This window comes from Pinus tabuliformis, chromosome 7 (assembly GCF_031772625.1).
Source record: "Pinus tabuliformis cultivar Carrire ecotype Pingquan chromosome 7, CPIR1, whole genome shotgun sequence".
NCBI classification, from domain to species: domain Eukaryota; kingdom Viridiplantae; phylum Streptophyta; class Pinopsida; order Pinales; family Pinaceae; genus Pinus; species Pinus tabuliformis.
Genome location: NC_142293.1, coordinates 1,117,647,737 through 1,117,661,003, shown reverse-complemented (window position 1 = coordinate 1,117,661,003; position 13,267 = coordinate 1,117,647,737).

The following is a 13,267-nucleotide window of genomic DNA, read 5'->3' as shown; positions in this document are numbered from 1 at the left end:
CACCACCCTTTGGAATGGAAATCATTGGGCTATTCAGTACATATTATCCATGGATAGCTTGATATTATGGCACTTTTTAGAGAAATTTATGGTTTCTCCACTTGCAACCATCACTTCATACTTTGGTGCTGGATATAAAAAGCAATTCAATTCCTTGGCTATCTTACAATGAACAAAGTTATGGGTACTGCCTGAATCAATCAACATTATTGCCTTTTTTTACTTGATATGTCCTTCTATCTTAATAGTTTGAGGATTGGTAATTCTGGCCAATGCATTACAAGATATGAATGGATTCATTTATTCTTTCTCTAGGGTTTTTTCCTGGTGTATATCCTTTTCTTTTGACGTTTCTTGTTCCTTTTATTCCTCCTCTTCACAATCTATGTAAAATATTTTCTTCTCAACACACTTATGACCTTTAGTGTATTTGTTATCACAACTGTAACAAATCCCTTTTTCTATTTTTCCTTCCAATTCTTGTGGTGTCAACCTTGCATGTTATGGAAGGCTAGGGGAATCAACACTTCCATCTTTATAGTTGTGAGTGGTAGGCTTCCTTGTTGCCATAATTTTTCTTTCCATTTTTCTTGCCAACCTGAATGTCTTCTCCAATGAATCAGGTTCCCGAAGGTGAACCTCATGTTGGATGTTATCCTTTAAAGTCCCTATGAACACATCAATCATATGCTCCTCTAGAATATCTTTTATCGTTATATTCAATATTTGGAAGTCCTCAATGTGCTCCATCATTGAACCCTTTTGTTTGAGATTTATCAATTGGCTAAAAAAGGTGTTGCTTTTTGTATCCTCATAATGTGCTATCATATCTTTCATAAAAAATTCCCCAGTGATAATTTGTTTACAAGAGAAAAGCCAACGATACCATACAAATTGATTTGGTTTCAATTATAAAGTTGTAATGTGTACCTTTTGTGTTTTTTGCACATTATGGAGATCGAAATATTGCTCCATCTGTAGTATCCATGTTACGGGATCCTTATCAAAAAACTTCCTCATATCGATCTTTGGAACATGGTGGGTCTCCAATCCAACGTTAGAGTCTATGAAATCATTATTAACATTTCTTTTTTTCTCATCATGAGTTTCCTTTACTACCCTTTCGCCATTAGTAAACATTTCTTGTAGCAACTTTGTCAAATATGTCTTCAAATCTTCCATGTTGCCTTTAAGTTTTTCTTCTATACCATCCATATTTGCTTCCACGTCGTTCATATAAGCTTCCATGCCTTTCTTTAAACCATCCATATTAGCTTCCACGCCATCCACCTTAGCTTCTGTTACTTTTTGTGAGAGTGAATTTTGTTGCACTTGGCCTCGTAATTTTGATATATCATGTTGCATTTTTTCCTCTTCTTCATGACTCATGCTAGAGCTTTCAGATTTCTTACTAGTTGTTTCAATTTTCTTTCTTCGAGGCATCAATTAATGATAATAATGCTTCACTATGCCCTTTGAATTCCTTCAAACTATTTTTTCAACCAAAATTATGAAAATTAAAAAAAAAAAACTACACACATTTTTTCTCTTTGTAGGAGCTCGATATTGAATCTATTGTATCTTTGCAATTTTGGATCTCCAAGGTCTAAAATTTCATCTTGTAGTATCCCTTTGAGTCTTATTTCCAACCCCGCAAGTTTGATCAAGGTTGGATTCTCCAAGGAAGCATTATGCCAAATCTCCCACAATGACCTGATTACAGATTGGTTCGGTAGAGCGAACTTGTACAAAGTTCCACGTGTTACTGTTTCGACCTTAAGACCTGAAACTAATACAAAGAAAACTAAAGGCCATCCTATTTCTGTAACTTTTACGAAATTTCAATCTGATGCTCAGAGAGAAAGTTATGACGATTTTCCCCAGGTCACATGTTTTAGATATAATTCGGGAGCCTACAAAAACCCTAACTTCCTTGGATCCTATCTCCAAAAATATAGCGAGAAAATATCTGAAATTCAGTCTCGATGTTCATAGATATTTTGGCTCAAATGGGTTTTAATTTCCACTTCTGAAACATCATAGAAAACAAGTTATAGTGCAAATTCCACAATGACCTGTTTAGAGTAGCAAAACCCTAGAATCCAAACCTCTGATACCAAATATTATGTAAGCATCTCACAAAATAGAAGAAAAGATAGATCAACGACTTCAAAATCAACTTCTTCGAGGGGGAACCTCCTTTACATTACACAAATGAACAATTGTTGGATGATACAAATGATAAAACCTCCTTTCTATATATAGGAGTCTAAGGGGTCACAATATAATCAAATCCGACATAATAATAATAATATAAGGACACAAAAATAACAATAGTGGTCTTCTATGGGGCACAATAATAACAATATGGGGACAATAGGGGCACAACAATCAAAATAAGGGATAAAATGACAATAGTAATGGGGGAATCACTCAACCGATCATCAGGATGAGGACGTAGTGACCAATGTTCCACCTTTGAACACTACAAATGCAAACTCTCCTCCTCACTCTCTGATCATCGTTTTAGACTAATATTCCCATTATGCCTACTTATTAGTGCATTATGTTTAATTTCTATTTCCAACTGTTGTTAGCTACTTACTACTTTTTGTACTCTATACATTTTTGTTTTACTAGAGATATTATAGGCTCCAGGATAAATTTTGAATAAGGGAGTCATAGTTTGTTAGATTTTAGATGTAAATCCAAGGTTTTCACATATGTATTACTTGGCTCGAGGGTTGTCCAAATATTATTCTAATTAGTTTTTGTGTTATTCATCTTGGAAGTGACCCATGATCTTCCAGTATGGGCATAAAGTTTTATCTATCCAATATTTTTTTGGTATTAATAGAAATCAAAGGACAAAATTTACACACAAAAAAAAAAAAATTATATTCAGGTAAATTAGGGTCATCCTAAAGTTTCAATATTAAGGTATTCGCCTTTATTTAAAACTACAATTTTCCCGACATTACCATTCATTTAGTATAATTTTATCAAATGTTTCTGGTTAGGATAGTTTGTATGCAACTATCGAGTGAATATAATTATCTTAGATTTGACATTCAAGAAATTATGTATATAGGATATTTTTTATGCAACTATCGAGTGAATATAATTCTCTTAGATTTGACATTCAAGAAATTATGATAAATAGTTTTACAATAGCAAGTAAACACATTAAAATAATAATATTAATAAATTTAAAATTTTAGTGATACACAAGGATACTTTACAAAAAACATTTCCACAAGAAAGAAAAAAAACTTTTATTAAAAAAATATGTTACATGGTCTCGGTCCGTAAAAAAATGCTTCCACTTAAAGCAAAGTCAGACCGCTGAAAAACAAAGAACATCCCCGTAGGAAAATAGGTGAATAGCCAAAAAAAAAAAAGCCTCCATACGAGCAATCATGAGCATAAAAAAACAAGCAATGATCCATATTGAAACTATGCAACAGGAAAGCCCAAAACCCAAAATCATATGCCTGAACCAGTCCAAAAAAGAGAAAGGTCTAGAATCTTGGGGTGCACCATGAATCCATAGGTTGTAGTGGATGAAACATGGGAGAAAAGAACCACCACTCTTAGATAACGTTTCAACCACAATATTCTGCTCCCGATAGATGTGGGAGAAGGAGATGTAATTGAAGGAGAGTCAAATCCCCATGATTTGTCGAAGCTAGTGGTACATGGAAGGGAAATCTAAAATACCCTACATCTAATAAATGGTAGACATGAAGCCTCCAACAACAGTGATTTCATCAATGGTGAGTCATCTGAGTCATCCCGCAAGCTGCAACACACCCTAGAGAGCCAAGACCTCTGCCTTGCAGCTAGTGCCAGAGCTACCCGACCAACAGAACATGTAAGTTGTACATTGGTCCACCACAATGTAAACACCACATCCAAAAATTCCATGTATGCAAGTGCCTTCAAAGAAACTAACAGGGTCCACTCTGCAGTGATCACAGGGAACTCATGGACCTACCTCTAGGAAGTAATTCAGAATGCCTAGGATGGTAGAGTGAATATTATGGATCTTATTTTTGAAGATGTATTTGATCCTCTGAACCCGGATACCCTAGAGGGAATCTAAAGGAAGGGCATGAAATTCCTTCTAAGTAACTTCCTAATTGGACAGCCAAGCAAGAATAGAAGATTGATCCACCATCAAATCAACATTGAGAGAGTGTGTGATCTCCACCCAAATAGCTAGCGCAAAAGAGCAATGTAATATTAAGTGTTAGACCTCCTCAGGGGATGAACCATAGAGAAGACAACAACTAGGACCCAAAAATCCTTTTTTGGGAAGAATGTCCCATGTGGGGATCCGTTTGTGAGAGACCAACCAGGAAAAACACTTAATCTTTAATGGTGTGCTCCACAGTCACATTCGAGTCATCCACTTGGATTGAAGCTTAGTGGGGATAAGATATGTTATGTATGAGTAGACCCCTTTGACAGGGATGTTCCCGTTAGAAGATGAATCTTTCCATGATGGCTTGTTAGGCCCGTGATAAAGGGAAATATTGGCGTTGATAAGGTTCATGCAATATGAATTCCAGTCTGCCTCAAAAGCCACTAGAATACCCAACTCTCATGCATTAAGCCAATAGGGAGAGGAAAATGGAGAAGCCTCTCTCTAAGAGGATCCTCTCAATGTGGGCCAAAGTAGAGAAGCCTCTCTCTAAGAGGAATTGGATGATGTAGAAAGGATGAGACAATTTCTAGCAATCTTTCTTTTGATTGTATCAAAATTGGTGCAAAAGTTCTCTCCACAACCCACTTCCCAACATAGATTAACACAAAACTGATGGTAAACTTTCATGAAACTGCGACATATATAGGAGGCATTGTGAAACACAAGAGCCCTAGAAGATATCCACTATTCTAAATTCATATTTTATTTGTATTTGTCACGAATGACTTCTTTCCAACCACCTATGCCATTGAAAGACCTCCATAAGCTACCAATAAGAAGGGTCTGATTGAAGCATTTGGTATCCCTAATTCCCAATTTGCCTTTGGAAACAAATTTGTATAAGGTCAATAGAGAGACCAAGTGTATCCTTTTTTTACTAGAGGCCCCAGTCCAAAGGAAATTAGAGATGATTGCGTTGAAATTTTTAATAACTTCCATGGGAAGGTGGTATAAATGCATCCAGAAGACGGAAATACCTTGCAGAAAAAATTTAACCATGATCAACCTGTCGCCCAAAGATAGCCATTTGTGATCCTAACAAGTGATATTATTTTAAAATTATCTACCAACCACTGCCAATCCCCTACCTCATAGTTGTTGGGTTTCAAGTTAAAACCCAGGTATTTGAAACCAAACGCTAATTGCCTGATCCAGACCCCAAAGAGGGTCGCAATCTAAAAGATTTCCTCCTCATCCATTTTATCAAAAATGATTTCTGATTTTCCTGAGTTTATTTGAGTCCACATTCCATATGGAACTTGTGGATAGCAAGGTGTAATTGTTGCCAATCAGAAATTTTAGACGCTCCAACATAAATGGGACCATCTACAAAAATGGAGTGGGTCATATATGTATTTTTCAAAACCCTATAACCCATAAACAATCCCATGTTTTTTATCTTTCTTACTAATTTGTTAAGGGAATTGATAGCCAAAATGAAGAGTAAGGGAAATAATGGGAAACCTTATCATAAACCCATGGAAATCTTGAAAAACTCAATAGGATAATCATTAATGAGAACAACCATGTTTGTAGAAGTAAAACACGCCATAATCCAGTTAATGTGACTGTGTGAAAATCCACTATTATCGAGGATCATACATAAGAAGTCCCATTCAACATGGTCATAGGCTTTCATGAGATCGATTTTCATTATACACGCATTCTAGTTGCAAGATTTGATGGAATGAATGTTTTCTTAAATGATTTCCATTTCATCCTGAATCCTCCGATCAAGTAGAAACCCAAATTGTTCAAGAGATATGTGGCCTGCTATGATTCTTTTGACTCGATTTGTAATCAGTTTAGAGATCATTGTGTATAAATAGTTACATAAAGAAATAGGTCTATAATCGGAAAAATAGACAAGAGATGCGTTTTTAGGAATGATAGTGAGAAAAGTGGAGTTGATAGCACCTGAAATGGATCCCTAAATGTGAGAATCCTTTGTCGTCTATAGGAGGTATAAGCCCATGAAATCGAAGAAAAATAAGAAGAATTCCACCAGCCATCCATTTGGGCATGGGATTTTTCCTTTCACCATTTCTTTTAAGGTCCATTGTGATTCTTCCAATGTGATAGGACTATCCAATGTTTCCCGGTCCTCATCATTGACCATCCGAGGGAATAGGTTAGCCAATTCCAATTGAGCATTAAAGTCAGTGTTCTACAATGCCCTGTATAAATCTATGAAATAATTAACAAGTTCATTTCAGATGTTGTTTTAAGTGGTAAGGCTTTGAGTTTCACCATCAAGAATAATCAATATGGAGTTAGGACTCTTTCTAATGGATGCAACTCTGAGAAAAAAATGGGAATTCCTATCCCCATTTTTAATCCAACACATACTAATTTTGAGTCTCTGTTCTTATTCTTGTTGTTTCAAATTATTGCTTCTCTTTTGCAACAAATAGATTAGGGTCAGGTCGGATTATTCTGAGAAATATGTAGGGGTTGCAGGATTTGTGATTGACTCTATTTCTTTCTCAATATCCTGCAACTCCAGCCCCATCCTTGCCTTTAGATTGAAAATCCAAGATCTAACCTCTTTTTTCAATCTCTTCAGTTTATGAATTATCAAATCCATTTTATTGTCTAGGACATATTCTAGAGGAAATACCCAAGACTTGCACACCAATACAAATAATTATGGGTCATTCAACTAGGTATGGTTGAACCTAAAAGGAAAGGCCTTCAAGATATTTTTTCTGCACCAGTCCAGAATTATCAAATCACAGTCGGATATGCCTGTGTAGGAGAAGGAAGACTGTAGATGGTTGAACTTGTCGATAAAAGAAGAGTGCACAAAGAACCTGCCAATTCTCTTTGAAATTCCTTCAGGACCAACTCTCTTGTTCTACTAGGTTCGGCGAAAGGGGGAAGGAAGTATTTAAATAATAATTTTGTGGTTAAACAATTCCTTAAAGTAACCTACTAGCTTGCCAGTGTATTTTCCTTTTCCCTTTGACCCAGACATTATTTTTCATCAATGGTAAAATTTAAATGCCCAGTAATGATTAAGGAGTTCAAATCTAACAATCCACAAGAGTCTAGTCACTCCCAAAATAATTTGTGATTACTGTATGGAGTATAGATGTTATAGATCTTGATTTGACATTCAAGACACCTTAAGAAGGCAATTAGTAGAATGCCAACAAATGACCTATAAGCTTGGAGAGAGAAAATCCAATGTCCCACATTGCAATAAGACTATCAAAATTCTCAGAAGCACTCACAGCACAAACCACCCAAGAGGGGCATATTTTGTGTAGATTGTCCCTGGATTTGACCTTTTCCAGCATAGTTTCCTATGCGAGGAAGATAACATGTCTTTTAGTATTAATTATGTATTGAATGGGTCTTCTAGTGAGGGAAAATCCCAAGCCCCAAACATTTAGGGAAACAATCATCATTTGAAAGATGTACCAATAGGATTTTATGCTCTAAGTACCCATTCTTTTGGAGATCCATGTGATATATCCAAGTCCCAAGTAGGGGCAAGATCAAAATATGGGGACAATGCTTACTCCATTGATTACGAGAATTGCTTATTAAGTTCCCTATCCACTTCCCCACATAAAGTGATATTTTTTAATTTGGGAGATTTTTTATTTTTCTTCATGCCACGTCTACTCAAATACATGACTAGGTACTTTGGTGATAAATAAAGGATCCATTCTAGTGTGAAGTTATTGGTGAGGGATTCCAAAATTCATGGTTGACTGACAGAGGAGAAAAATATGCCACCTCTATAGGGGCTTTCCTGCTTGTTTGTGCAATAGTAGTATCTAAGACATGTTGGTATATGTAAGTCTTACAATTGATCGATGCTTTAGGGCTAGGGGGAATCCATGTAGATCAGACAACACCAACAGCTTGCAGTGCATAATCCTAGACCAATATGTGACTAGTCCCACTCCTAATATCAGAAGATGTAGAAGGCCAATCAAACCGAATGTTTTCCTGTAAGATAGGAAAATATTTCAGAGTGGGCATCTATGGATCGACTTGGGAAGTTTGTCTAGTTTCATACTTCTTATGACCTGCGGGATACCTATTAGAAATAGAGAGAAAATGATCCCTGGGTTTACCTCCATTAAAACAGGATGGGAAATCCCTAATTAAGTGTTTGACTTCCTGAAATCCTAGACAACAAAATGGAACCCCCCAATAATCAATGTGTTGTCTGATATAGAAAGAACCCCAAAAAATATCAATTGTCATTGGTAATCCTCCAGATAAATCAACTTCCAACAGGAACTACGCCACCCATTTTTCAAGGATACCTTGACATCCCTCATCCACATATTAAAAATGATCAATTTTGTTTGCAATCTGTTGGGAATGGGTACCCTGGGGTCAATCTTGGGGTTAAAAGCCCAAGTTTTGGGGCTAAAAGCCGAAGTTTTGTGTAAAGAATGTAAAGTCTCCACATTTTGTGGTCGTGGAGAGAAAAGATGTAAAAAATCAAAAAGGGTTTCCACCCTTAGTTTAGATAGTTTGTGTCGGCTTGAGATTTTCCCTTGATCCACGGACCATGGGATTGTATAAAAAGGGAGTCTTAGAAGATTCTAAGGAGTCATAAGTTTGTGGTAGAGTTCTAAGTAAGTTTATGGGCCTGTGAGAGCTAAGAGCGAAGAGTCTTAGCGTAGGAAGAAGCTCTGTAGCTGAGTGCGCAGATGCCTAGGATAGAAGTCTGCAGCTGAGTGTGCAGACCCCTGCAGTTGTGTGTGCAAGGTAGTCAGAGCGTAGTTGGAAATCTAGATTATCAATAAAGAGAAGTATTCTAGAATTACCTGTGTATTTTACTTCTGTTAATTGCATGCGATTATGTTACGTTGAATATTGGGTTTATGTTTTAATGTTATTCTGATGCGCGAATCTATACGTTTCTCTTTGTTATATGAACATGTTATGAAACCAGCTCAAGAAAAGATAGAAAAGAAAGATCAACGCCTTAGAATTCAACCTCTTCAAGGGGGCAACCTCCTTTACATTACATAAATGAACAATTCTTGGATGATACAAATGACAAAACCTCCTTTCTATATATAGGAGTCTAAGGAGTCACAATATAATCCAGCCGACCTAACAATAATAATATAAAGCCACAAAAATAACAATAGAGGGATTCTATGGGGCACAGAAATAACAATATGGGGGTAATAGGGGCACAACAATATAAATAAGGGGTATAAATACAATAGTAATGGGGTAATCACTAGTATTATAGGGACCCAACATGCCCCTCTCCTTCAAAAAAGTGTTGTCCTCAATGCTTGAGCAGTTCTGGATACTTCTGCATAAAATTCTCATCCTCCCATGTGGAATCTTTAGCGGATAAGTTCTTCCACTTGATAAGATACTCTGAAATTGATCGATTTCGTAGCTGTCGAGTTCTTGTTTCTGTGACTGCTTCTGGTTCCAATATAATTTTTCCTTCCTCGTCAAGTTCTGGCAATATTGTTTGAACTGGGAGCTTTTCGCTTATAACCTTCTTTAAACATGAAACATGGAAAACTGGGTGCAATCGAGAAGCTGCAGGAAGCTCCAATTTGTATGCCATAGTACCAATCTTTTCCAACACCTTGTACGGACCATAATACTTTGGTGATAATTTATTATCCTTCTTAGCTTGCTTTAGGGACATTTGCTTATATGGTTGTAGCCGTAGGAATACCCAATCACCTACATCAAAACTTCTTTCACTGCGATGTTGATCTGCCTGTTGTTTCATTCTATTTTGTGCCAACACGAGGTTATCCTTTAAGAGTTGAGGACTTGTTGTTGATGTTCGATGTGATGTTCCACTGCCTGAACCTTAGAATTTTCTCTTAAATATGATGTGATTGATGGTGGTTGGTACCCATAAAGTGCCATAAATGGGGTCATTTTTTTTGCTGTATGGAAGGAAGTGTTATACCACCATTCAGCCAGAGGCAACCATTTGACCCATTGTGTCTGTTTATCAGATACAAAGCAACGAAGATATCCTTCCAAACATTTGTTTACTATCTCAGTTTGCCCATCAGATTGAGGATGATAAGATGAGCTATGAGCTAACTGAGTACCAAGACAAGAAAATAATTCTGTCCAAAAATTTCCAGTGAAAATGGGATCTCTGTCACTTACAATAATCTTTGGGTTTCCATGTAGCTTTTGAACTGTTTCCATAAATGCAGTAGAAACTGTACTGGCTTTAAATGGATGTGATAATGCACAAAAGTGTGCATACTTGGTAAGTCTGTCAACTACCACCATGATGACACTCTTTCCCTCAGACTTGGGTAAACCTGTGATAAAATCCATTGAAACCTCCTCCCAACGTTGGCTTGGAATGGATAAAGGTTGTAATAGACCCGGTGTCTTAATTGTTTCAACTTTATTTTGTTGGCAAACCAAACATTCCACCACAAACTTTTGAATATCTGATTTAAGGCCATCCCAAAAAAATTCCTTCTTAACCCTGTGGTAAGTTTTTAAAAATCCTGAGTGCCCTCCTAAGGGAGAAGTGTGCAATTCCATAAGAATCTTTTGTTTTAGCTGGGAATTCTTACAGAGGTATAAGCGATCTTTGTACCATAACGAATCATTTTTCCAGCTAAATGTATCAGAAGTACTGGAATCTTGTTGTAGCTTTCGAATAAGTGCCCACACTTCTTCGTCATTCTTCCATTCCTCCTTTGCTTCGTTTATCCAATCTGGTTGGATAATAGAAATGGCACACAACAATGCTTCCATATCCTCATCCTTTCTTGAGAGTGCATCTGCCACCACATTTTGCTTCCTTTTTTGTAGATGATTTCAAAGTCATAACCCAACATCTTTGTGACCCACTTTTGTTGCTCTTCAGAGGATAATCTTTGTTCTAAAAAGTATTTAAGGCTATCATGATCCGTTTTTACCTTGAAGTGTCTTCCCATTAGGTAGGGTCGCCATTTCTTAAGTGCATGGAGTATTGCCAACATTTCCTTCTCATAAATAGCTTTGCTTAAAAACTTTCCCTTGATTGGACGACTTTCAAAAGCAATGGGTCTTTCATCTTGCATTAGAACAGCACCAATTCCATTTCCTGAAGCATCACATTCCACAATAAAGGTTTTTGTGAAGTCCGGTGTAGCTAAGACCGGTGCTTGGCACATTGCCTCTTTAAGATGTTTAAAGGCCTTTGTTGCTTCCTGAGTCCATGAAAATGAATCTTTCTTCAATAATGTTGTTAGAGGTGCTGCTATTCTCCCATAATTCTTAACAAACTTGCGATAATACCCTGTCAACCCAAGAAATCCTCGCAGATGCTTTATGGATGTGGGGATTTTCCATTCCTTAATGGCTTTAATTTTGCTAGGGTCTACCTTAACTCCTTCATGAGATACAATATGACCCAAATATTCCACCTCCTGGACTCCAAAGAAACATTTGGATCTTTTTGCATATAATTGTTTCTCCTCCAATAGTTGTAGCACCTTGTCAACATGTTCAACATGATCCTTCCAAGACTTGCTGTAGATTAGTATATCATCAAAAAATACTAACACAAATTTTCTAAGGAATGGTTTGAAAATTGAATTCATCAAACCTTGAAATGTTGAAGGTGCATTGGTAAGGCCAAAAGGCATGACCAAAAATTCATAATGACCCTCATGAGTTCTAAATGTCATTTTCGGAATGTCTTCAATCTTCATTCTGATTTGATGATATCCCGAACGAAGATCCAACTTGGTGAAGTAAATTGATCCATGCAATTCATCCAGTAATTCATCAATGACAGGAATGGGGAACTTATCTTTAATAGTGAGCTTGTTGAGCTCCCTATAATCTGGACACATGCGCCATGATCCATCCTTCTTGTGCACCAATACTACTGGAGCTGAGAAAGAACTTTGACTTGGTTGAATTATACCAGCCTCTAGCATTTCTGCAACCATACGTTCAATTTCACTTTTTTGGACATATGGATATCTGTACGGCCTGATGTTTGGAGGAACACTTCCTGGAATCAGATGAATAGCATGATCATGATCACGCATAGGTGGGAGACCTTTGGGAGTCTCAAATACCTTGGAATGATTGTCCAGGACTTTTTGGAGATCTGGAGAAATAGATGATTCCAATGTGGAAACATCTAGCGAACATAATTGTGCAATTACACCTCTTTGCTCCTTTTTTAGAAGCTTTGTCATGCCATTAGAGCTGATTATCTTTCCTGGTTTCCCTGCAATACCCCTTAATTCAACTTCCTTTCCTTCCACAAAAAATTTCATGAAAAGTTCTTGAAAATTAAAAGCTATTGTACCCAGGGATTGTAGCCATTGGACTCCTAGTACAACATCAGCACCTCCCATTGGAATGGAAAGCATTGGTCTAGTCAATACATATTCTCCCATGGATAGCTTGATATGGCACTTTCCAGAATAATTTATTGTTCCTCCATTTGCAATCATCACTTGACACTCTGGTGTTGGATATAGGAATCAATTCAATTCTTTTGCTACCCTACAATGAATAAAATTGTGGGTGCTTCCTGAATCAATCAACACTATTACCTTTTTCTTCTTGATTTGTCCTTCTATCTTGATGGTTTGAGGAGTGGTAATTCCCGCCAATGCATTACAAGATATGGTCGGATTTATTTGTTCTTCATCTAGGCTTTGTTCCTGAAATATATCCTCTTCTTTTGACCTTTCTTGCTCCTTTTCTTTTTCCTCTTCACAATCTATGTAGAATAATTTCTTCTCAGCACACTTATGACCTTTTGTGTATTTGCTATCACAATTGTAACAAAGCCCTTTTGCTCTTTTTTCTTCCAATTGTTGTGGTGTCAACCTTGTAGGTTGTGGAAGACTATGGGCAACAACACTTCCGTCTTTATAGTTGTGAATGGTATGCTTCCTAGTTGCCATAATTTTGCTTTCCATTTTTCTTGCTAACCTGAATGCCTTCTCTAATGAATCAGGTTCCCAAAGGCGCACATCATGTTGGATATTATCCTTTAAAGACCCTATGAACACATCAATCCTATGCTCCTCTGGAATATCTTTTACCCTTATGTTCAATTTT